Here is a 24,655-nt window from a genome sequence, read left to right on the forward strand (position 1 = left end):
CAAATTAAATAAGTTTTAAGTATTAGCAGTCATTTTTAAAATGTTACGTTAGTCACATGCAAAATGTTAAGTTAGTCACAGCTCAAATGTTACGTTAGTCACACTAATTATTTTATATCTACTGATACTAAAATAAGTGTTTTGCACTTTTTTAGTAGATATGACACAGATGTAAGAAAATAAAAAGTGCTGTTTGGTTCAATCATCTGGTTTAGTTTTTTAAGCAGAAAATAGTACATTTTCGTGACTAACGTAAATATTTTCAGTGAAATTACCAAACTAATTGAATAATGTATGCAAAAAGAACAGTCAATTTTATTTGGGCCAACATCTAATCATTTAGAATAAACATCGTTCTTTTAAAAACTTGCAAAAATTTTTACATTACACAAGAAAACGTAGACACATGTTTTTTGCACATACTAAGCCTTTTCTACAACCTCGCACGTTTAGAGCCATAAGAAATCCACCGAATGAAATTTTTGCAAACTGTTACTGGATTTATGTACTAGAAAGTATGCTGAGTAAAATGATAGGTCACAATTAAGGCTTTGTGGAAATTTTTTTTCTGAGGTTGAGGTTGACATTTCTATGGAATGACCCATGTTGGCTTAAACATGTTTGAGACACTGACACAGATTAACAGGGAAAACAGGGAATGGAAAACAGGGATTCCCTGACACACGACGAGCTTGTATTTAATTATTTCTGAAGTTTTATTTTATTGTATTTTTGATGTTTTTTTTTCCTTAAGGACAAACTGATTGACTACCAAAAATTCATTGACAACATTAAAATAAATATTTTACTTTAGCGAATGCCGTTAGCGCAAAAAGTTGGCGAGAAAAAACATTTTCAAGTTTTCATATAAGCAGCAAAAAATGCAACCTTTAGAACAGTATTAAAAATGGTGCTGGCTTATTTCATTAAATACAGCATGGCCCTACTAGATTGTGCTGACGCTTTCGAGCCTTGACAATTTATGAATTTTCTGTGTTAAACCGATGCAACTATGATCTGCTCTTGAAATTCTCAAAAAATTTTGAAACTTCATATGTTGCCCATTTTGACCGCATGATGCGCCGAACGGTATTCTGTGCATCCACCAATCAATGACAAGTTTCAAAGTTTTTTTTTATTTTTATTGGACGTCGCCCATTTTGACCGCAAGAGGTGCTGAACCCAATCCTGTACATCCACCAATCAATTGAAACGTTAATGGAAAACAGGGATTTCCTGTAGCGCCCTCTTTGCTGCCATGAGTTTCAGCGATTGTCACGGCCTATAAGCGTAAGCGAAATTTAGTGGGGCCGTGAATACTGAAGTGCTTCGAAATTTATTTTAATACCCTTATACGAATAAACTCATATCAGGTAGGCCTAACTACTGGAACCAAATTTTACGAATTCGTTATTCCTGCACTAGTTAGGGAATGTCACTTAATTGAGGGTATAGGGATAAGTCTTAAAAAATATTTTTTTATCTTTAGGACCAATATTTTTCCTATAAAGACTTACATATTTGTACCTCTGTAAGAAGTTTCACCTGATACCTCCGACTTTAATTTTTCTAAACTTAATACGCTCAAAATACTGTTTTTATGAGAATAACCTACATAAAAGTTTCAATAAAGCAAAATGATTTTTAAAGTAGAAGACATTTGAAATGTAGAAAAACTTCATAAGTGTGGAGAATATTATTGAAAGATTGAAAAGTAATCACTTTTGAAAGCGAGACGCTTAAGATATGATACGAGCTCAGCGGAATCTCCGATTAATGCTTAAAAATATGACTTTTGACATCAAACAGCAAAGAAGAAACAAACAAATGTACATTTATAGTGAATAAATGTATTTGCGAGATAAATCCGTACTGGGAGATTAGGTGCTAAATACGGCTTACGTATTTCGCTTTATTGTGAGGGATTTATGTGTTTTGCTTTATTATGTGCGACTTGTGAGGTTTGATTTGTTATGGGATTCGACTTTATTGTACATTAACTTTGAAATAATTGTTTTATCAAGGTGATCTGGTATAATGGTAATTTGTTTTATTCAAAGTATTAAATACTGAAGACCATGGTGTAGCAAAGAGACAGCTCCAATTTTTGACGGTTTTGTGTCTTCTTTACTGAAACTCTCTTACAGTCTGGTTTTTTTTCCTATTAATTAACATTTCTTAGTGAAACTCTTTAAGTGGAAAATAGAGCTTAATATTAAAAAGTTGATTAATATTTTGATAAAAGATATATTTTTGACTAACTTTTATGAGCTTAAATAAAAGCCAATATCCTAACACTCCCCCCCCCCCCCCAATAGAAAGTATGAAGACAAAATCTTTGAAAATTGATTTTAAAAAGCTGTTTTTGTAATTTCTGAAAGTTTTTAAGAAGTGAAACCGTCCCCTTTGTGCACCAGGGACTTCAATTACTATAGCGGCCTCTATTAAACGCAGTAATAAAATAAATTTAAAAAATGACTAATTGGGGAACAGTACACGAACCCAATACATAAATATATATACCACATACTGTCTGACCACCGATTCGATGGTAAGGGAATCTTTCGGTTTACAGGCGTATCCATTAGTTTTCAGGGATGCGAGCTTTTGCAGATGTATGTTAGCCTGTGAATTAAGTTGAGTCACATCAAATTGACGAAGAAAACGCATCACATTTTTACTTTTTCCCCCCTCATTCAGGTAATCTCGTCTTAACTGGACGTCTGCCAATTCCATATAATCCGTGGTTGCTGTTGTTGTCTTGTGCAGGGCTCGGCGATATATATCAGTCGATATATATCATGATATATATCACGATATGTGTCCAATATTTATTTTGAAAGCATGATATTATGATATTTTCGATATTTATTTTTTTTAGCTATGGTATTTTCAATATAAAAAGTATATTAATCATAATTGCCTTGTTCATTTATTTTAAAAAAACAACCAAAAACTTATGTACTGTATTTTCATGATGTATAATACATCAGTAATATAACAAAGTAATATAATATTCCTTTTTTTTTCTTATATTTTATATTCCTGAAATTATACGTAATGTAACAATTTTAATTTATATTAAAAGTGCCTAATTAAAATTTAAACATTGCTCAGAAAAAAAGAAAATGTCTTATGACTGTGCACCGAATAATGCATATTACTTATTTCTGAATCATATTTCTGTAAAAGTAGCTAGCAGAAAAAAATGAGTAAAACAGCTAATGCTAAATTTTAAATTTTTAAAATAAAATTGATATAAATTTAAAAGGAAATATTAGACGTAAATCGTGAAAGAAGCATTAATTTTAAGTCTACGTATACAATTATAATGCAAGAAAATAAAGAGTGATTTAAGGATGCATGTACTATTTTGAAGACTTTAGTTTGTGCTAATTAAAAATATCGGATATATATCGACATATCCGATATATATCAAAATATCTGATGTTTTTGATAATTTCGAAAATATGATATTTTCGAACCCTTATCTTGTGCCATCTAGACTGACAATTTGGGGTGCGCTGGTTCACTTTTCCAACTGTACCGTACTTTGGTATGCAGTCCGATTTCCGCAGTACACACCTACCATAACGACTTGCTTATAGGGTAGGCATTCACAGCATAACAACACATTCACACAAAGAAAAGACAAGAGAAAGAAAAAAATACATCCATGCCCGAGCCGAGATTCAAACCCAGACCCCCCCCCCCAATCCGCAGTCAGACTTCTCTAACCACTAGACAAGGTGGTCGGCATATAATCCGTGGTCAAACTGTAAATACGTAACTACTTTCAATACAAAAAAAAAAAGACTAATAATTATAAGTACTAGTATTAGTTTATTCATGAAAAAGATAGATATAGAAAAAGCATTTACATCACAATATTAGCTTTTATTTACGCTCATAAAAGTTAGTCAAAAATATCCATTTTATCAAAATATTTATAGCTTTTTAATATTAAGTTCTATTTTCCGGTTGAAGAGTTTCACGAAGAAATGTAAATTAAAAGGAAAAAAAAAAGACCATAAAAGAGTTTCTGTAAAGAAAGAAAATGCTCCAAACAACTTTAGACAAAACATTCGAGATGCGAAACTTTCAGTTTTCCCATAAAGTGAAAGCAAATGCGAGACAATATATAATATTTAGGATATGCGGATCTAGTAGCTTACTACATTTTCTTCGCTAGTTACTGCTCTTTATGTGAAACAACGCTCAGAAGTTTCTCGTCAAAAGAGAATGATAATGCAATATACAGCGTTTATGCACCAACCACAAATAAAATGCAAATTTTATGTTTCGGAAGAAAATGGAGTTTTGGAATTTATTTCATTTTGATATGAGTGATATGATATAGGAGGATTTTTTTTTTCTCAGGAACTAAAATATTTTGTATTGTTTGATGTTGCCTTCCGTTTGAAAACTTCAATGCAATATTTTATGCATGATTAGAGCGTAGATGTGTTAAACTTTGAATGTAATTTCGAGAGATTTACTCAAGCTTTCTCTTTGAGTAGAAAATGCTGTGTTTTGAACTCGTATAAACTGCGTGATACATTATCATGGGTAGTTTTACCATAAATACTCATTAACAATGTCTAGCACGTTTTATATAATACCTAGTTAACAATAGTTACTGGAGTATGAATAGTATGCATTTTTGAGCAAAAGCATGAAATTAATAGTAATAAAAAATAAAATGTATATTATTCACGGAAAGCACAAATAATCAAGAAACTGAAATAATGAAAAGTATTAAAACTGTACAACTTATCGAGAGGTAGCCAAATAAAAAGGATATCAAAATATGAAAAGAGTGAAAAGCAAATGCCAAATGATATGAAAACCAAAGAAACAACGTGAAACAAGGGCTAATACGTCATCAGGGTAAGATTTGTCCCTACTCATCTAGGCTCTAGAAACATGCAACCTTCTCCGAGAACCTTAAAACACGAACAGAAAAAGTTCAAGCACACTTATCTGGGGGAATGAAGCAACTCAGCCGAAAAAGAAGTAAGCTGTTCAGTCTAGAAAGGAACTCGATTGAGAAAGTCGGCGAATAAACAGATAATGGGGTCGTTTCCAGAATTTTAAAAGTATTTTTTTCTGAAAGAGCATGCTTAAAAACATAAGATCTGATCATTTTTTTAAATAATTTGTTTAAGTTTAATAGTTTTAAAAAATTACTTAAATCGGTATGCTTTTATTGTTTATACTTCTGCCGATGACATCACGAATGATGAAATGCCATTCAGTGTTGCCATTCACAGAACAAAATATTTAGTTCGGGTCTTTACTCACTTGTATTGGCAACGATATGGGTGACAGCAAGCGTAGAGCGCAATTTTAATTAGCTTCTTGATTATCATAACGTGGAAACGCGATATAAAGATGCGCCAAAGAGCATCATTTGTGACGTCATCAAGACCACGCCTTGTTTGAAAAATAGGACATTTAAAAAAAAAAGTAATTGAAAAATAACTGTTGGGAAAATGAAAGTATTTTCATGGTCCATGTTTTTTTTTGCTTATTCTATCAATTTCAGTGACAAAGAGTACTACTTTTGACTGAAGGAAACAACCCTATTAAAAGACAAGGTTACAGGAGACCTATGATCAGGCCGCCGGCCCACTAGCCGCGTACTGGTGCGCCCTTTCACCTGTGCGTCTTCGGGTTTTTTGCGCTCTTGAATCTGCGCGCTTCGTTTTTTTTTTAAATTTTATTTATTTAATTTGATTTCGTCTACAAACTTGTGCGTCTTCGTTTTTTTCTGCGCCCATGAACCTGTGCGCTTTCATTTTTGTTTCCCTTTTATTGTTCCCTCTTTGTTTGTTTGTTTTTCTTTTCTTTTGCGCCCTTGAGCTCGTGCGCCTTCGGTTCTTTTGTGCCCTCGAACCTGTACGCCTCCTTTTTTTGCGCCTTCGAAACTGCACGTTTTCGTTTTTTTTAATTTGCCTCCTCGAGCCCGTGCTCTTTCGTTTTTTGTTCCTTTGAAGCTGTTCACCTTCTTTTTTTTTGGGCCCTCGAAAGTGTGATTTTTTTTTTTTTTTTGGTCCTCGACCTTGTACGCCTTTTGGGAGTCATGGTTGGCGCCCTCTTGCGGGACCCAATCTGCCCCTGTTTATTATTCCAGGTGAGAAAAAAGTTATAAAATGAAGGGAAAGAATGAACATTGAAAAAAAAAAAAAAAAAAAAAAAAAAACTGGAAAAAGCTGAAAAGTACATTAGATATTTTCAGGAGACATCCCATCTGACTTTCATAGCTTAGGGGGCCTTTCTGTAATCATAATATTGCGGGGGAGTGCGCCTATTGACTTTACTGGATGTTTGGCTTTTTCCTCGTGTTCTTTCAGGATTTCAGCCTTAACTCAGTTTAAAGAGAATGCGTAAACAATCCCACTTGTGGATAAGGCAGACAATATATGTAAAACACGAAATGAATGTAATTTCGTGTTGCACCTTTGTGCAATAAAGTTACATTTTGTCATCTCTAATAGTATCCTTCACTAGTAAATGGTGCCATAGTAACAATCAGCATCAAAAGCATTAAATTGATGATTTTGTGAGGGAAAGAATATTTCACGCCTACAAAGTAAATATATTTTCTCCATTTTCATTTCATTTTCTATCCTCGTATTTGTAAAGCTAATCAACTGAGTTTTATTCTTTATCTTTACTAATAATAAAGCTGAAAGTTTGTCCGGAGGATGTCTGGATCTCTGTGACGCGGATAGCGCCCAGACCGTTCGGCCAATTTTCATGAAATTTGGCACAAAGTTAGCTTGTAGCATGGGGGTGTGCACCTCGAAGCGATTTTTCGAAAATTCGATGTGGTTCTTTTTCTATTCCAATTTTAAGAACAAAAATATCATAAGATGGACAAGTAAATTACGAAATCATCATAACGTGGAACCGTAACATGGATACAAGCCAGTTGGTGAGAAAATTCACCATACATTATTTGTAAATATACAGGCGAACCAAAAGACCTTTTAATTTTTCTATTACGGGCAAAGCCGTGCGGGTACCACAAGTTTGTTATAAAAGAGAAGTACTTTAAATATTTTGGTTATTAGAAAATATTGATAGTGCATCTAGATTGACCACCATTTTAGTTTTTCTTACACGACGTGGTGATTGTACCTCGGGACAGTCAAACATATTGTACCTTAGGATACGTCCCAAGGTACAACACAAGCATGGTTCTTGATGGAACATGGTCTCTTTAGGAATATGGAAGATTTTTCTAATCTGATGTAGTCTTTTAAGTACATGTCTTATAGTTTTAAGTATTATAATTTTAATGTAACGTTTAGGTTTCAAAGAATTAATTTAAATATTTGACGTTAAAAATTAAAATATGAAAAGTGTTACAAAGTACAACACTCTCCTCTACTACTTTTAGTCACTGAAATTGATAGAATAAGCAAAAGAAATAACATGGATCCTATCCTGAAAAAAACTTTCATTTCCTCAACAGTTATTTTTTATTTATTTTTTAAATTTCTGATTTTGTAACTAATTTATGGTTTTTATGACGTCACTAGCTCAATTACTTTGGCGCGCTACTCCATTGGTACACTAAATGTTTACGCTTTGCTGTCAACCATGTTGCCAGGACATAATAATTTGCGCTGTGCGCTAATAGCATCAGTGAATGGCATTTCATCACTTATGATGTCACGCGCCACAGCGTAAAAAATGACTTTCAATCTGCGCACTGATTAAAATAATTGTTAAAAAATATTAAACTTTGTCAAATTATTTAAAAATGGTTAAATAGTATATTTTAAGCATGCTCTTTCAGAAAAAATACTTTTAAAATTTCGAAAACAGCCCAATTATGCTAATTTGTTTCAGCTGACTGTAGACACGTGTTTCGGGGATTCAAGGAACCCTCTTTTCAATCAAAGAAGTGTATTGTGAGGCTCTGAGAAGTTGAGCTCCGGTTCTGACAACGTTTACCTTTGTTTCGGAAAATAAGGAGGGGTAATTGGCGCTAAGTTGAGTTGAGAAACTTTCTTAGTAGTTTTTGAAAAATATTTCAATTAAAATCCGAGCCAATAACACTTCAATTTTTCACTAAACTCCCCTAAAACAGGTAGACATAGTAAAGGTCAGAGCTCAACTAACCAGAGCTGCACTATAAGCTTTTGGATTAGGCTCATCTGCCATTTCAAATTAAAATTAAGGTATGAAAATAAAAAAGAACGAAAAAATATAACAAAGCTGCAAACAATGTATTAAAAAAAAATCTGTTGACGAAACGTTCAGAAAATCTTTTAAAGCACCACGCCAAATATCTCTAAAGCACATAAATGGTGGAAAATAACCGAATAAACTTTGTTTCTTTGTAAAAAGTTTCTGGATAGTTGTATTTTGTTTGTCAGAAAACGTAATTTATGACTTTCGTATGGCCGCAATGTTTCTCCCAAATATGCGAAAGTTTCTTAACTGTGAAGGATGATCTATCGTTCACATCCTTCCATATTTTACGACAGATAAAGGAAAAACTTACAAACGGCACATAAAATGTATTTTTTTTGAAAAGCGGAGTCGGATAAAATGAATTTCTTTCGAAACGGCAGTCAACGTACATAAGGCAATCATATCTTTCAGAATAAAAAAACCGTTTTCTGTGTGTCCCTTTAAGATGGAATTTAATCTATTTTTGTGTCAAAGTTGTGGATTTCATTAGTAACGTAGCTGGGCAGTGTAACAGTCTGAGAAGGAAAAATGGTCTTGCTGCTTTAAAACGATTTAAATATTCATTCGAATTACGGTTATACGTCGTATAAAATAGTACGGGCGTCCCTCGTATGACACGGTTAATTCGTTCCGTGTAGTATCGAAACCGTGTTATACGAGACATTTTTAAAAATAACTTTTAAACATTTTTGCACTAATTAATCAACATTTATCGTGTTGTATCGAAACCGTGTTTTGTCAATACCGTGTTTCCTCGAAACCGTGTTATACGAGACTTAGAAATAATGTGAATCAAGGGATTTCACACCGTGGGGGGGGGGGGGATTCACACAGGGACCGTGTTATATCGAAACAAAGTTTCATAAAAACAAAGTAAAAACTTATTACAGTTATTATCAAACATTAACATAATGTATTAAACAACAATGAAAAATTCCATCTTTTTTAAACATAACTTTCGAGTTATATCAAAACCATGAAGTATTAAATTCAAGTTTTGTGTCGGTGTAATATCGAAACCGTGTTGAACAAATACCGCTTAATACGAGGGCGCTTTTAGTTGCTTTCTGCAAAGTATCCTCTTATATATATATATATATATATATATATATATAAAATAGCGAATTCACTGATCGAGTAACGCTCTTAAAGTCACCAATAATGAAACTCGTGTCATAGCATGGTAATTTGATAATATTTTTTGGTGTTTGACATGCAGGGAAATGCTTTGTCTTGACAAGGCTGAACTGGATCCGGCAACGTAACTATTTTACTACGAATGAAACGAAAAATTGGTCAACAATGAACGCTATCTATTGGAGGTTAGGGTTATCACACTGGAGTTAGGGTTAAATTTCAATTATTACCAAACAAGCGATTGCTTCGTTCAAATGTAGAAGCATTTTCACCTGTCACATCTTAACGGACGGTTTTCTAGTATAGTTATAAAAACGAAAGATCGTCATGGCAAAAATTATCATCGTTTTTACATACAGAACACTCTAGATTATCCGCGGAATAGGAAAAGTAACGTTAAATATTGTAAAATAACATTTTTCAGGAAAAATAAAATCACCTACATAGATAAACGCAAAACAGCAGAACTTCATCCATATGCAAAATTTGCAGAATAGTAATTCTCATCATTTAAGATTTATAAGGAATAAAAATACAGTACTTTATGCGCTGTAAATAATCTTTATAAATAAGTGCAATGGTGGATATAGGCCATAAATTTTTATCTTTATTACCGCTTTTTAATCACCGTTTTTACTTCACTTTACAAAAGAGGAAGTATTGTATTCGCGAAAAAAAAATTCTCTCTAAAATCGACCTTAATTTCCATTTTGCTCACCCCCGAATGAATGTTGAGTTTTTTTTTTCGACTCGACCACACGTGGATAAGTGCCTAAGAACGTATAGACACGCGAAATAACAATTTTGACGATTCCTGAGAAAACAACGAGTTTTCTCGTGACGTCTGTATGTACTTATGTAAGTGCGTATGTGCGTATGTGTGTCGAATAACTCAAGAACGGAATGTTCTAGAAAGTTGAAGTTAGGTACGTAGACTCCTAGTGGGGTCTAGTTGTGCATCTCCCTTTTTGGTTGTATTCGGATGCTCCAAAGGGGGTCTTTTGCCCTTTTGGGGGGGGGGGGGAATCATTTTTAATTTCGATGTAAACTCAAAGTCGTGTTATAATTTGGCGGACACTTGGCGATATATCGTCAGTCTTTTAGTCGCCAAGTTTTGTCGCCAACTTGGCGATAAATTTGGCGATTGTTGTTGTTATTTTTTTTAAATCTGGTTTCAATTTGGCCACTGTTGATAATATTTAGAGAGTAAACTATTGAATCACATTAAAACTGACAATAATGAGAAAATGACATTAAATTGGAGTAAAAGGAAGTCGTGTGATGCACACATCAGCTCTTTTTTTTGTGAAAATTCCTCGTATTACCTATTGTAGAAAGTAACCTATCATAGTATGACGGATGCAAGTTTCTTAGCCATTTCCATTCCATTCCCTTTGTAACAGCAAGAAACCCAACGATTAGGGTCTTATTTTGAGTTGAGATAGCGAAAACTATAATTAAAATTCAATCCGTCAAAACTCAAATGAATGCTAGATGCTCATCCTTTTTGGACTCTAATGAACTAAATATCCCTCCTCAAAGACAAAAACGTCACACATCCTTCGAAATGCAAACGAATTGCTATACAACGCATGCGGAGCGATCCAATATTACTAATGACTGCATTAATGACGATAGCAAACAAGGTTAATGCATCGAATCCACTTGAAACGAAAATGCTGAGCATTTATTCCATTTAATGTCCGCGATGACATCCCGAGAGACAAGCTATTTTAGGAATTAATCTACGCGGCATTATCTCAAGAGGGGTATAGGCAGGAAGGCGGATTCGTCGTAATACCCGTATGCGTGCAGTTATGGCTATATGCAATAATGATCTAGATTTATAATTACTTTAATGGCTTTAAAGCAACTTTACTACTAAAGCGATGCAATTTAATCTCTTGTATTAAGATGAGTGTTGAGCATTTTGTGAGCATTTTATGATTGTTGCGATATATATAGTTTCATGTTTTAATTAAAATAATACAGGAAAGTGTTTGATTTTCGATTAATATTTATTTGGACATAAAGAGCAACTAAATCAATGCAATTTTAGAGCTTTTTTGGCATGAGGTATATTTTGAAAGTATCGGTGTATTTTGGTGAGAGAAAACAAATATGTTTAAAAAAAAATCGCATAGCAATTGTAAATTTTCTAAAGATTCCTTTGAAACGATCAAAACGCCAAATCAATATACTACTACAGGATTTTCACCGTACTCAGTGAGTACTACACGGCACAGATAGCTCAATTCAGAATCTAATTCATAACACAAAGTGAGGGAAATGACACCTAGGGCACGGGTGGGAATCGAGCATACGACCTCAAGCTTACAATATGGAATCTCGAGGCTTCGGAGGTCTCATTATTCCATATTGAGTATCGGAAATTTCGTGAACCTTTGACTATCAGAATTACTACAGTTAAACCCCTCCTAACAGACACCCCTCAAAGGCGGACACCCCTCTTATGTGGACAATTTTTAATTCCCCAGTTCCAATGCAAATAACATTATTAAACGCCTGCCCTGCGGACACCTCTCTATTGCAGACAAAAAAAATATTGTCCCGTTAGTGTCCGCATTAGAGGGATTTTACTGTATCAGAAAATTCGTGCTTTTCCGCACAGTAAACTTCACTACCAAAGCAGTGCAATTTCATTTCTTGTATTGAGTATTAAAACTGCAACTCAGAGCCAGAACAACGTAAGTCAGATAATCGCTACTTTACAGGAGAGAGGAAAAAAGGTTTCCTGGCGCATGCAAAACATGAGACGCGCGCTTTTTTAACATAAGTAAGTAATTACAAAGCATTTTTTTTACAGTTACATTCACATGGCTCGACGCGAAATACGATTAAACATACAAAGCACTAAAAAACAGAAAATCGCAATTTTTGGACTTATGCCAGTCTTGCTCTGAGGTATAGAAATGTGTTGTGAACCATTTATGATTATTTCGACGGATTAAGTTTCAAGTATTAATTGTTATTTAACATAAAATTTATATTTTAACAATCGATAATCCATATTTGTTTTGACATAAAAATTAAGTAAAACACCTGTAAAAAAAAGTAAAAATGCGCGTTTGAGAAGATCGAGGCTTTGCGAAATATTAATTTTAAGCGATTTATGATGTTTACTGGTTAGTTTTTGCTGTCTAGATCAATAGTGCACACTAAAATTCGGAATTTTTTTTCTACCCCTTACAGACGTGGTGTCATGTATACCGGCCATGAACTTTAAACAGCTGCTAATCATTTATTAATTGAATAAATTACTCGATTTTTTTCGTAGTTGACTCTTTACAGTCTGCTTATTATTATCTATGCAAGAGTTTTTCATTTTTAGATTGACAACATAAAGAAATATTGGTTGGAAGAATGAAACTGACTCATTTTCCCAATCACGGATTCTCGTCGCAAAAGAGTTTTTTTTTTTTTTTTTTTTAAAGTTTTTAAAAAATATATAATCTTATATTGATCCTTTCAAATGCTTATATTATGTTTTATTATTTAGAGAATATTTTACAAACACGTTTGCTTGATGTTTCATCGTTTTATTATCTGAAATATGTATCTCTATAACATATGTCCGGATTATTGGACGTGTCATAACTCTTTTAATTCCTCACCTATAAACTTGAAATTTTATCTGTAAGATGTTCTTCACCATAGTACACTGTCTACTAAATAAAAACTTTTGGTTTAGTATTTCAAAATTCCGTCTGAAAGGGCTAAACTATGAAACTTTAATGATGGATAACTATTGATGACATCGTTTTTACACCACCACGCACCAGTTATGTTCAATCTGGCTTTGCGCAAGTTTTGTGGCAAGAAAGAGCAATAAATTTAGATTTTAAATCAGTAGCTATCACTTTTTCCCAGTTAAATTTTAAGTTGCCTGGGTGCCCTATAATTTTAAAGCTATTTCTGGAACGTTCTTTTTTTTTTTTTTTTTTGTTAGTATCCGGTATTTTGGGGAGAGTTTGTTCATGAAATGCAGATGTGAAACGTAATGTCAATATTTTAAATTCTTCCAGTTCCATCAAAAAATCGAACACTTTGACGATGATGTAAATATGATTTGATTTCATATTTACCATCAGACATTTCCTGAACTTCATACTTTTCAGCATATTAAACTTCACTACCAAAGCAATGAAATTTAATCTCTTCCATTAGGTTGAATTTTAAATATTTTTTGTGAAGTTTCATGATTGGCTATGGTTCGTCGAGTTTCATGATTTAATTGATCTAACATAAATAACTTCACTATAAAATTGAGTTCTTGATAAAGCTCTTTATTAAATTAATTTTACTTCATATTTTTTTTTGTTTACACTTTTTTTCCCCTCCAGTAAGAAATACAACATCAACATATTTTGTGGTTAATGCGATTAGTCTGATACACTAGTATCAATCATTATAATTTTACTCAGAGTGGTCCGAAAAATTGCTTATTCCCTTTCATTTTCGACATTATATCACATTTTGTTGGATGTTTGTTATACATAGTTACTTAAAGCCTTAAGAATCAGAAGCATCGGCTGATCATCATTCATGTCCAAACACATGTGAATTGTGCACCATGATCTTGTTAATGTTTGCTAGCATATAATTTTGTACTTTTTCGATTAATTTCAAAATTTGATTGCGTTCATAAACATCGATTTAATCTTAAAAGATGGATATTTTGATTTCATCTCTGCGTGTTGTACTCAGAAAAATTGGGTTCTAAAATTGATGAGATATCTCGAAACAAAATATTTTCTCTCTACCCTGAACCTTTCTTTGGGAGCTTTCCCTTTGGATGTGGAACTGAATCGCGGAAACTTCGAAAATTATTGATAAGAAATTTAACCGTTGTGTTTGCTTGGAATGAAGAATTCTTCAGAGAATGGCTCTAGCTTAGTGATCCCTGGGGTCCTTTCGAAATAGCCCCCGGGAGCTGTCCAACATACGGGGCCGGATGAAGAGGAAATGGTCCGGTAAGAGTTTTCTAAGCCATTACTAAACGAGCAGTGAAGGACGCTCCTGCTAGCACCTCTAAACGAGATTAATTTGAAAGCGTCTCATGTGACGTAACTATGACGCGTCGCTGACGTTTGAAGAGATTGTCCGACTATGCATAAAGGTGCTATAATATAGATTCTTGCTGTAAAGATTGAAATATTAGTTCCAATTTTGAAAATTCTCCGTTGTTGAAAATTCAATGCGGAATTTCGTTCGATATGTTCATTGCATTTATATTCATTGCATTTATGTTCATTGCATGAAAAATGAATTTGTTACCAAAAAAGAATAAAAGAATTAAAAACAGGTCTCGTATTCGACAATTGACAGTTGAGAGACTTGTATTTATTTCACTTCAGCTCAATAGGGGGAAATGTTTCTGGTCTTAAACTATCATGTCAATTTTTTCTTCGTGCCTAAATTTGTTTTCAGTAAACAGACGAAATTAAAATAAATAATAATCATAAAACTACTACTAGTAATATTTATAAGTGTCATCGTTTTCAGAACAAATCTGTAGTCGTTTTTATAATGAAATTTTGAGAGGAATAGCATTTTTTAATACTAATCTGCATCGTCTGTCCGTCTATCTATGTCGGGTATAAGAACAAGACAGTCCAAATATGTTAAAAAAAATGAATTTTGGCTTCTTAAATTGAAATGATATTTTTCGCAATCACGAGTTTGTGTGTGTGTCTGTGTGCAGGCATGAGTGTGAGGGCATGTGTGTGTAAAATCATAGGAATATGAAAACCATCAAGTGAGAACAATAAGCAATGTGATTGCTCAAAAAGAAAAATAAATAAAATAAAATTCTTTAGAACGTTACATCAAAGCAATCTTGAAAAAAATTTTTTTTTTTGCGAATTTTTTTCATGGCGTATTGATGATCTGGAACAGAAGATAATTTTGTATTTCTCAACATGTTTTAGTACCACTTAAAAAGATCAAGTAGTAATTCCCTAACCATAACTTACAATGCCTCATTTATACATAAGACGATACCACTTTACTATTTCTGTTTAATGCAAAGGCATAGAAGTGAAAGTAACGAAAAAATGAGTCTCGAAACAATTTTTTTTCATCTGAGAATAGAAACTCACAACTAATCCATTAGTTTTCAAAGAAAAAAAAAGAGGTTCTTTTTCCCCTTTGTCGTTTTGTAACAATTCTTTTTTGTTCCGAAATAGACTATTTTTGTCCTCTCAAGACCGAAAGTAATATTTAGACAACTTTTCCTGTGCTACTGAATTCACTTCTATTTTTTCTTTTTTTAATGGGAAGAAAGTGTTGCGGAACAATGGATTAATTTTAAAACGATATCGCGCTAATTGTACCTGCTGAAATTTAATAAATGAGGGAATTTAAGGAGTTTATTTGTTCCAAATGTAATAGAGGAATTTATTACTCCGGATAATTTTGACAGGGAAAACAGAGAACATTTTAGGGGGTCGCAGGAACATTGAGGCTAAGGAAAAAGACCACGGGTCTGTTATTTTAATCTTGAAATCATTTACATTTATGAATAATTACTTTAATGAGTTTTCTGCGAATTTGGCAATAATAATTAAGATATAATAACTATGTCTAGAGAGTTAGACCTAGTTGTTTTGTCGCATATCAGGTTTACTAACAGTGAACCAAAGGCACTTTTTATCTCTGAAGTAATTGTATATAATTTTTATTGCAAATTTGTGGCATACTACACTGGGTTTCTAAAATTTATGTTATACATGTATATGTACCCTTTTCAATAAAGTTCAAGGCCATGACAGTTACACTTCCATTTTATTACTCAGAGACATAGACTCTATACTTAGGGCAAACTTAACCTGGCAGCATTGTGAAGGCTACGCAGATCCTAACCGTAGCATTACAAAGCTGCTAAGTTAGGTTTGCCCCAACAATAGTACTTAACATCGAAGCAGAATCCAAGCAGCAGACGTTCAGTACCTGTGATTTGAAAAAAAAAAAAAGCACACACACTGTGGACAAAAAGAATAAAAATATTTCAAGCTAACTTATTCTTTGGGAAAATTAATCCTAACATTTATAAGAAGATAAACACACTTTGTGGTTCAAGCAATTCTCTTGTTTCTCTTCCCGGACGCGATATTGCTCAGATTTTAGAGGATCATCCTTATAATAAACATTGATCTTTTGTCGGATAACTTTTCATACACAAGCTCACATATTTTGCATTGAAAAAAGGGTTCCTTGTAACTCCGAAACATATCTATGCCTCTATGCGGTAATCTGCGATTTTTGTGCATTTAAACGCAGTCATTTCTTATTTTCCTTTTTTATTGATCATTTCATTTTTATGCCGGCATTTCATTTACAACTCGGAAAATCGCCCGCCAACTGAACACTATCTGCGCGATATCAATTACTTTGGGCCACTTACTGCTAATCTCAATAGCCTGCAAGAATGCTAACTGCTTCAAATTAATTTTGACACTCGGAAGGGAAGGAATGAAAAACGTAACTTCGTTTTCGCCTAATCCCATAATCCTTTGTTCGAGTGCATTTTAAATCGGAGAATGAATAGCCAAAGCATGATCTGCGCTCGAGAATTCAAATTAATTATTTAGCTCTTCATGGGAAATGCGAGAGATTGAAATTTACATCGTGGCCCTCTTAATTGCCGACGGAGATTGGATGTGCAATAAATTAGTACGGTGATGAAAGGGTTTAATAGCTTTCTTTATAGCGCCATCTATCGAGTTACACCATGTTTAACATTGTCTCTTTTAACGTCTATTCTATCCCGAGTAATTAGCTATCTTTGCTCGACACACACATATTTTTCGTCGTACATACATTAAAGCTCGCATATAAAGTTTGTGTGTGTGTAAACTCGCTTGAAAAGGGCATGAGATAATTTTTGCGTTAATATGTATTCGTATGAGGCTTTTCTCATCCGGCGATAACACTGTTTTAGAGCTTATGCTATTTTACGAGGAATTATTTCATTTAAAAACGCATACTAAACAGAAACTTAAACATTGTAAGTACACGCGTATTGTATTGCACACGACTAAATGTCTCATGATCGTTTGTTTTAACGCTATACAATTTTACAACAGTTGACGATTCGACACTTCAATCTTGCTCTTTTGGCAAAGTTCCATCTGAAAGCTTCTCTTCGGTTTTAAGAGTTTAGACTAAGACAATGATTAAACAGAACACTTTCAAGTAAAGGAATAGCAAAAGGAAAAAAGCATTTCATATGAGGCAGTGAGAAGCAAAGGGATGCAAATGGCAAAATAAAAATTTGGAGAGAACCAGTACAAATGGTAGGTGAACCTCTCCTCTCTCCTGGAGCAAGAGATTGTACTAGTAGCCCTGGTGGGTGCTGCTGAAAAAAATGATTTAGGAAAAAAATTCAATGAAAGCCTATCTAGGACCTGATCTTTAAACGCGTTTTACTCGAAACTTAAAATAGTCCACTTGCATCCCTTTGCTTCTCCTGCCTCATATGTGATGTTATGTTTTTCGCGATTTGCATTCATATGCGGTTAAAATCTGATTTTTGCTCAAATTATCTGTTTTTAAACTGAAATGGCATTTTTAATATCATGAGGAATAAGTTCTCCCTCCTTCGTATCATCGTAATCAAATGTAACTTATTTGATTCGCATTTAAATTGCTTCGAATTTTCTTTTTTTTTTTTAAACAATTTTATATCTTTCGAGAGTCATATATACAGGGGGTTCTAAAAGTCCTTGACACATTTTAAAAAATCATAGAAAACCAACAAATTGTCATATGAATTTGCGGTCAACACCATAATACTTCACAGGTTCAAAAGTTTTTATGACATCGAAAAAAGAAAAAAAAATGAAAAGGGGGAAAAAGAGAAGAAGAAGAAAGGCATTTCGCAGCCAGGGTGTCAGTATATGCTATGCTTGTAATTCTTCGTTGAGTAATTTTCATTCTTTTTTGCGTTTTCCATGTCAACAAAAACGATTTAAAAGTTACTTTTCCCCTTTTCATTTTTTTTCGATGTCATAAAAACTTTTGAACCTGTGAAGTATTATGGTGCAAACCGCAAATTCATTCGACAATTTGTTGGTTTTCTATGAATTTTTTAAATGTGTCAAGGACTTTTAGGACACCCTGTCTATAATATATATATATATATATATATATATATATATATATATATATATATATATATATATATATATATATATATATATATATATATATATATATATATATATATATATATATATATATATTTAAAACAAAAGGTGAAAAAATACGAAATCTATTTTTTTTTTATATCAACTCCAGACCCTTCGAACGCGAAAAAGAAAGATTTACGTTAAACATTCTAAAGACCGTGTTGAAAGTGAAATGAAAACATATCACCCTATCAGGAACACCGACAGTTCAAGAAAACCGGCAATTGTTGAAGCAATAAACGGTACATATTTATTCTTGTAATTGGTTTTGAAAACAAAAAAAGAAATGTTATACTATGTTTCGTAAAAGAAAACTACAAAATTACAAAAGCTCGTACACTTTGAAAAAAAAAAAAAAAAAAAAAAAACGCAAAGCAAATTTATTACGTCGCTTTATGACCCCTAAAAAGATGTAAATGCCCCAGAGTGTAAAATGGAAAAGTCAGAAAGTGATACACATATCTGTGAATATTTGTCGTAATAGTGCCAACTTTTTGTATTAAAATAGTTTTTTCATGCTTTTGGTTTCCCCAACTATGAATGGGAGAACATGGGGACCATATAAAAGGCTTTCGCATTTTCTAACTGATTTGTTTTTTGCTTGAAACTTTTAACGGTCTTGATAGGACCATTTTTGCTATTGAAAGAACGCATCTTTTTCTAACGGTCATAAAAATAGAGATCATGTAGGTTAATCGGGGACACGGATGTGGTGGTGGTGGGACTAATCCCCACCTGGTCTAGTGAAACTAGATCAGATCCTAGATCAGTCCAAAAGAGTCAGAAACTAGATCAGTCCTAAGATGTGCAAGAAGTTCAAGAAAAGCAGTGGGTTAGTCCCAGCCTCTTCTCTGGAAAAAACCCAGGCATTGGAGATATGTGATGCGGAGAGAAGGGGGCGTCATTGCATTTGGGGCAAGTAGGGTAATTCTTTACGCCATCCTCAAAGACCAAGCACCTGAGGTGGCCCGTGAAAAATCTCGAGAAAGTCGTCTGATACACTCTGGATCCCTTGAATGTTAATGCGGCTCCTGGGTGTCTCTGTAAGTACCATGGGTGAGAAGGAGGACACGATGTGCACATTATACAATAAAAAAGTAGATCTATGTTTGTCCGTCTACAAGGATTCAGGCCCGTCATTTATGGGGGTCAATTGCCGACTTTGAAAACTTAGTGCTTTACATTTAATGGGCATGCACCCGGCACCCTCCCCCACCAGGAAAAAATCATCACGGCGGACCTGCAAGGAGACAAGACATTGCAATTTTCGTAAGGTTTTGTCTTAGAAGTATTTAAAAAAATTGAGTTCGTTTCTATTTGTAGTAGTAGGTATTCCAAAGGCGTATACAATTAACATTTGAAAAGAAAGCGCTTAATTTATGAGGGTCAAAAAGTAACTTTTCTGTCACACGCCTTTTTTTATGTTGCTTAATAACTTATTTAATTAAAAGTGTATACAGTCGAATATCGATAACTCTAATCTTATAACTCGAATCTTTCTTTATCTCAAAGTGTTCATTGGCTCCCAAACTATTGAGACTTGTAAAAACTTCCCAAAACTCGAACTACCAATAACTCGAACGTTTTAACTGGTCCCTTGGGACTTCGAGTTATCGGGAGTTGACTGTATTTATTTATTTATTATTTCTTTCACAAGAGTCTAAATTACCAATTGTTTAAGTATTTTTAATTTTTTAACATTGTGTTTTAGTTGTAGTATAAGGAACTATGTCACACAATAAATTCTTACCTCCTTTACTAAACACAAACTGCCATTTTTCATTAACAGATGGCAGTAATGAAATCACATTTTATTTTCCATGATAAAAGGGATCCTTCTTGTTTATTTTCAGCTATAAAGAAGTTGCGACATTTTTGTTGAAAAGTAAGAAGATTTTGTTTTGAAAACAAAGTGTGGTTATTGTGAATTCTCACCTTCCGCGAACTTGAATTTCAGGGATGTAAATTAATTGAAGCAACAAAGAAAAAAAAAGTATTTTCCTGAACAATGTATCAATTAGGCCTATATTAATGAAAAATTTCTTACCTCCGTGAATCTCACTTTATCAATGTCATTATTTCTGAGGTGAAAATAAATGATGAAGGGAAAATACATCAAATCTGTCTACCAAAGTTATAAAATGCCAGTATGTTCTCAAATTTACTAATTTGGAAACATATTAATATTATACTACTTTTAACGTACATTTGAACTAAAAGTATAACTAAAAATTAAACCGTACTTTAATTACGAGAGCTTAATATTAACATTCACATTAATCATTAAAGTAACTCATTGTTTGCACAATTAACAAAATTACTACTTTGATATTAAATTTATCTCGAATTTCAAACACTAAAAGTGTTTTTCAATTTTTTCTTAAATTTCCGTGAGCAAGGTATGTTTTGATTTTATTTATTTACGAGTAAGATAATTGGAATTCAGCTGGGCCATTGTTTATGGTTTCTTACAGTAGGTAATACTTTCATGTAAGAATGAAAAAAAAAAAATGTAAACAAAAGGTTTCGAAATTGAAAAATATTTTCTTTCAAAAGTTACACTTTCTGGAGAATGATTCATGTATAGGTTTCATCAGTTTTTGTGTGTTACATTTATTATTATGCTTTTGTTTTGTGAAATTGTCTTATAATAATGTCTGTATTTTTTTTTTACTTTTAGGTAAGTGGAATTTTTGTGAAATACTTTACCTTTAAGTAATAGCAGGTAAATGAATTTCTAATTTTTCTTTTTTTTAGACATTTAAAGTGACTTTTTGATTAAATATGCATGACCGTTGTATCTTAACAGTAACCAGAGCATGATATTATCAATAATTTTCTTAATTCGAATTTTTTTTCATCTTGTGTGTTGTTTCTTTCGTAAATAGTTTTTAGCTATTTCAATTTAATTATCACATGCAGGCTTAGCTGGTGTTGGTACATATGCTTTTTTGGATTAATTGATCGTAGCATATGCTGATCAGAGGCCACAAAGCTTAGGAAAGACGAACTATTGTAATTTTACCCTATATATATATCTGTTCGTAGTACGATTCAAAATTTTGGGGACAAGTTGTATAAAACCTTACCCTGAATAGTTCACATTACCGACGCATATCCACCTTCAAAATAGTCACCTTGAGTGGCTATGCACTTCTGCCAACGTTCGTATGACTTTCGAAAGCACTCCAGGAAGTCATTTTTCGCAACCTTCTGTAAGGCCTCCTGCGATGCAGCTTTAACTTGATAGCGGCGAAAAAGGCTACTTCTAGGTTGAGGATCACGATTCGATTGGGTGTCAAACAAATGACACCACGTTTCGTCGGACTTAGCCCCGTGTGACTTTTACCTTTTCCCAGCAGTTCAAAAAAAATTTGCAGATACGCCGCTTTCTTTCGTCAGATGAAGTTAAAGCTGCATCGCAGGAAGCCTTACAGGAGTTAGCGAGGAGTGCTTCCAAAACTTATACGAACGTTGACCGAAGTGTATTGTCACTCAAGGTGACTATTTTGAAGGTGGATGTGCTTCGGTAATGTAAACTGCTCAGGGTTATACAACTTGTACCCAAACTTTTGGATTGTACTACATATACATTTGTTGTTTGGAAATATTCGCTAGAAATCTATTAATAAATAGTGAGAATATGCAGGACTATAAATAAACGAAGTTGCTAGATGACGGTTGTTAAATTATAAATATAAACCTTGAGCGTTATCCAATCACTTTCTTTTAAATGAAAGAAACATTATATTTCTTTTTTATGAACAAATGTCGTGGAGGTATAACTAACATTATTTTATTTTTTTGGGCGAAATTCATTTTCTTAAGCCATTATTTTTTAAATCTAATCTGCTTTAAAGAGTAAAAAGAAAATGCATAAAAAGTGTCAGTACAAGTTTCATTTCAGAGAAAAACTCACAAACAACAATCAGTTTACAGTTAAGAAGTTTCCAAACGCTTTGATCGTGTTAAATATGAAAGGTCCTCACCGTCTCATAGTTAAGTCGCTTCAGACAGGAGGTGGAGGGGGGGAGGGGGTAAAAAAAGTTCTCCGAAATAATCTCTTTGAAGTCTTAAAATTTTTTGACGCTTATCCAGTGCTGTAATTAATTTGTCAACAGGGATTTAATTGAAAAAAGGCGTGGGATATCTCTTTCAAGATTGATATTATTTTCTGTTTAACTGTTGTAATTTTTTTTTATTTCTTTTTTTTATCAAAAAAAAAAAAAAAAAATCCAGTCATAACAGTTGTTTTAATTTTTAGATTTTTTCTTTTAATCCAGACGTTTTTCCAGACGGTGTCTGACACATTGACGGTTTGTCCTGTATTTTATTCGAAGAGTATTGGAGACATATAAAAATAAGAGCTTATGAAGAATTAATTCGTATTCAACGATAACAAGTATCTAATATTCATAGATTTTTGCCTTCCTTGCATTTTGATTGACTGAAAACTTCCCAATTTTCAACAAATAGGCATTCCAAATTTTTCTTCTGTATAATTATTTTTACTCTTAAATAGAGGGAAGAATTTATTCATTTTGTCATACTGCTTTTAGAGAAATTAAAACACGTACAATAAATAGAAAGGAATCAACTAGAGCTTCAATAACATCAGGTGGAACTTAAATGACGGATTTTGTATCTCACAGTAATGCAACATTTTTTGTGTGATGGCAAGTTTGCATTGCTATTACTTTACGTAGCGACAATTCTAAACGCAACTGCATTAAAAACGACCTATATTCTAGATTTCTTACCCAAAAACTTAGATTTTTGGGAATATATTACGTTTTATCGTTAAAATATTCAATAAATGTATCACTTTCTTCAATAAAGCACAAAGCCCAAGAAGTTTTAACTAAGTCCCAACAACCGAAAATCTCTGTTGAGAACCCAAGTTTATGGGGGAAATACACCAAATAAGTAAGAGCATTTAAAGAACAAAATATCCAATAAAATATTGCACTGACAAACTTTAAGGTTACACGAGCAAACCGAGTACAAAACATATCGTCGCCCCAGAGCAACAGTAAGATATCTTAGTGTTATTCCTGGAATTAGATATCTTAATGAATTAATTAGCTATTGAAAGAAGAGACAATTTTGAAGAAAAAGAAATTGCACAGTAGTATACTTTGCATTGAATCAAACCGTGGAGAATTTCACAAAAGCTGAGTGGAACTTAATTGGGTGTTTAGCTTGAATAATTTAATTTTCTATTTTTGTAAATACATGACATGTAAGTTCATTGCTAATATTGCTCGCTAAAATAGAGAACTTGTCTTAATTTTTAGTCGTCACAGTGAAAGTGAATATGCTCCAATTTAGTGTTCTAAAGTTTCTACGCTAGATTTTTGAACAGGAAATGCACTCTTTGTAAATCCAGTTAATGTTAGAAAAGTAAACCAAGCGCCTCATCTAATACAGGAAACACCCAAAGAACACGGAATTGGAGACTACGAGCTTTGAACAACGCGGATACCTTTCCTTAAGTTTACAATGTTCTCAGGAAGCACACGTATCGTTTAAACGTTTCATAAGTGTTTTAAAATGGTTGTCACAATGATAACAGCCATCCTACGACGTTTATGAAACAAAGTGTGGAACTGAGTTTTAAAATGTGATTTTCGAGTAATTGTTTTGAAAAATAATAAAATGCACGTAGGGTAACACACATTCATAAGTTTAGATTTAAATAATAAGCCTTTTAGGCAGGCAAAACTGTTGCTCTGGTCCATGAATATGGTGCAACCATCTAGTTTTATCAGAGTGAATGTTATGAATTAAATAAGGCATTAGATCTAAAAACAAAGAGCTTTTTCTCATTTTGAAAAGAAAAAGGGAATGTTGTCCATTACTCGTCCTTTCCTCATCCTATCTGTTACTGGGTATCATCAGATTTTTCGGTGTCTGTTACTGGGTGTCGAACCTTTTTTTGGAATTGAGCAAATAAAAATAGAATTAACCCATTTAGAGGATCCAGAAGCAGCCAAACGTTAGATGAGATGTTGTTGCATGAGAAAAAAATAGTTTAAAAAGTCTAAATACGTTAAAAAGCTCAGAAAATTGAGTTCACCTGAGAGCGATGTCTT

The sequence above is a fragment of the Uloborus diversus genome, chromosome 4, assembly GCF_026930045.1.
Source record: "Uloborus diversus isolate 005 chromosome 4, Udiv.v.3.1, whole genome shotgun sequence".
NCBI classification, from domain to species: domain Eukaryota; kingdom Metazoa; phylum Arthropoda; class Arachnida; order Araneae; family Uloboridae; genus Uloborus; species Uloborus diversus.